Source organism: Aedes albopictus, chromosome 3 (assembly GCF_035046485.1).
Source record: "Aedes albopictus strain Foshan chromosome 3, AalbF5, whole genome shotgun sequence".
Lineage (NCBI taxonomy): Eukaryota > Metazoa > Arthropoda > Insecta > Diptera > Culicidae > Aedes > Aedes albopictus.
The window spans coordinates 427081850-427084421 of NC_085138.1; the positions used below are offsets into that span (position 1 = coordinate 427081850).

The window sequence follows — 2572 nt, forward strand, 5'->3', positions numbered from 1 at the left end:
TTAGGGTTTTTTTTTTTCTGAAAACTCATCATCCGTGTATTCAAAACTATCTCGGCTGTACATGAGATTGCTTTTACGCAACAAAAGGTGGATTATGTAGGGTATGAGTGTCATAAGTAATCTCACGCTCCCAAATTAATCCTTTTCGACCTGATGAATGTTGAGTTCGAGCAAATATGGGACTTTCTGGATACTGCCTTTGCTTATAGGATCAATCTCCTTTCGGTGAATTATTATTCTTTGAATTTGTTATTCACAGTGCAGTTTGCAGTAGTAATTTAACATAATCTTACGAACTCTATCTTGAACATTGCCGTACAAAATATGTAACAGTAGTAGTTCCTATGAATAGTAGGGAATCATTCCTATAGCTTTCACTAGCGTAAGAAGAAATGCTAGGAATCAAAGTAAAGGCACTGAGCATTATCTCCCGTCGCTCGCTTCGCATTATTTTTGTTTGGTTACATTCTGCGAAACAAAAAACGGGGAATCACACAGCACTCATAGGGCAAAGATTCAGTTAGACTTGGCACATACGAGAATCAAGTTGCGTTTCGCAAGCAGGTATAAATATGCAGTTCTACAATTCGTTGTCACAGTCTTGAAAAAATGTTTCATTGGGGATTTGCTTTGCTTTTTACTGTATTGTGTGCCGTCAGCCATGGGCACACTTCATGCTGTGAGAAACAGACATCATTTTACATCCCAAACACGAAGGTGAGGCAACAGTGAAAAAACATTGACAGACAGAACGTCACATCACATTGTCATTTTTAGCTTAATTGGATCGGAGCTGTACAATATTGCAATCGAATCGGTATGCGGCTGGCGGTGGTTAACAGTGAAGCGAAAAATCTTGCAGTTCTTGAGACAATTCATTCAGCCAAGGCAGACGGCATAGATCTATCCAACGCGTGGATAGGAGCGAGCGATATTTCCAAAGAAGGCACCTTCGTATGGCTAGCCACAGGGTTGCCGGTATACTATAGCAATTGGTCTGAGAGCAATCCCGACAATGAGGCAGGAATAGAAAATTGCGTGGAAATTGCATATCATGCTTACACACAATGGAAATGGCGCTGGAACGATAACAAATGCCATGCGGTGCTCAATTTTGTTTGTGAATTTAACTTCAATACTCTTGATATGATTCAAGAATTCTAAAAAAATTGCGATATGTTTGCAGAATGATGTGAATGTGTGTGAATATCAATTACTTTTATGGGTCTTTCCGAACCAATCTGATTAATAAAATACTAATGAATCCATTTCAACAAATGTTCTACGGGGTATAACTGGGTTAGTTGTAACTTGGTATTTTTCGGCTTTCAGCCACAGAAAAGCGTTTATTGTTGATTCTTTGATGCAATTCCATCCCGGCCAACACAAACAGAAGTGTTACCAAAATGCCAAGTGTTGTGACTCAGACTGGCTACCCACCCACCATTTCAACCAAGGTGCTAGGGTCCAATGAAACAAGTGCGGTACAAAATAAAAAGCGACATTCCGCCATGTGATTAAGTGATTTCATCCTTCTCCATTACTTGCACGAGTATTATGAATTCGGTTGGAAATAAAAAAACTTTTTTTGAGAAAAATATTTTTGCTAATTTTGGGTTGTTTACAACATACATCGGAAGTGACGAATATGATAGTGCACCATTGAAAGCACACAGCGCGCCTCACCCGGTACTGAAAAAAAGTGTCGCTAGTCAAAACGTCGCTATTCGGTTTAGTGCTGGCGCCATAATATTCTGTATGAACAGCATTCTGCTTTTGTTCAACATCTGTCTGATCTTGCTGGTGATCGCGGTCATGTATTAGTTGTTGGCAATTACAACCTTCCTCGCTTACGTTGGGTGTATGAAGATGAAATTAACTCTTTCTTGCCAATCAACGCTTCCTCAGAGCAAGAGGTAGCTTTGGTCGAATCTGTGATTGGATGCGGCCTTCATCAAATAAATGATTTGACAACAGAATCTCCCAACGCGTACATTACAACGACGTGGAAGCTGAAACTCCCCTCGACAGAGCGAACTTGTTCTTATCCTTCTTTGGAAGTGTGCTTAGTAAGGGATGATACACAAATTATGTCACGAAAAATTGACCTTTTCCGACCATCCTCCCCCCTATGTCACATTTTTGTATGGGACCTCAATATTTTTTGTAAGGGCCGTCACGCTCTGCAAACCCCCTCTCCCATAAACGCGTGACGTAATTTGTGTATGGACCCTTATAATCGTTCACCTTCGTGAGAGGTGTATTTGGACAGTTTACCCCGGTATGAATTCAACGTTTGAGTTTTCAACGTTTCTCCAGAGGATGTGCTGATCAAGCTGCAACGGCTAGATGGCACTAAAGGTACTGGGCCTGATCGATTGTCGCCACTCTTCATCAAGAACTGTGCTGATTCGCTTGCAGTTCCCGCCACCATTCTCCTCAATCGATCGGTTTCTGAAGGTGTTTTTCCGAGTACATGGAAAGCCGTTGCCATTACTGCTATACATAAGTCAGGAAGTATACACAATGTTGAGAACTATCGTGGCAACTCCACACCGAAAGTTTTTAGAGC

The 2572-nt window shown here is 41.1% G+C and overlaps 1 long non-coding RNA gene across 1 annotated transcript; it reads left to right on the forward strand.

Annotated features, from left to right (window-relative positions):
• The first annotated feature begins 395 nt into the window (after window positions 1-395).
• On the forward strand, window positions 396-1268 carry LOC134292061 (uncharacterized). Its single transcript, XR_009999435.1, has 2 exons — window positions 396-717; window positions 778-1268. It is a non-coding gene; the product is annotated as an uncharacterized LOC134292061 (long non-coding RNA).
• Window positions 1269-2572: the final 1304 nt, after the last annotated feature.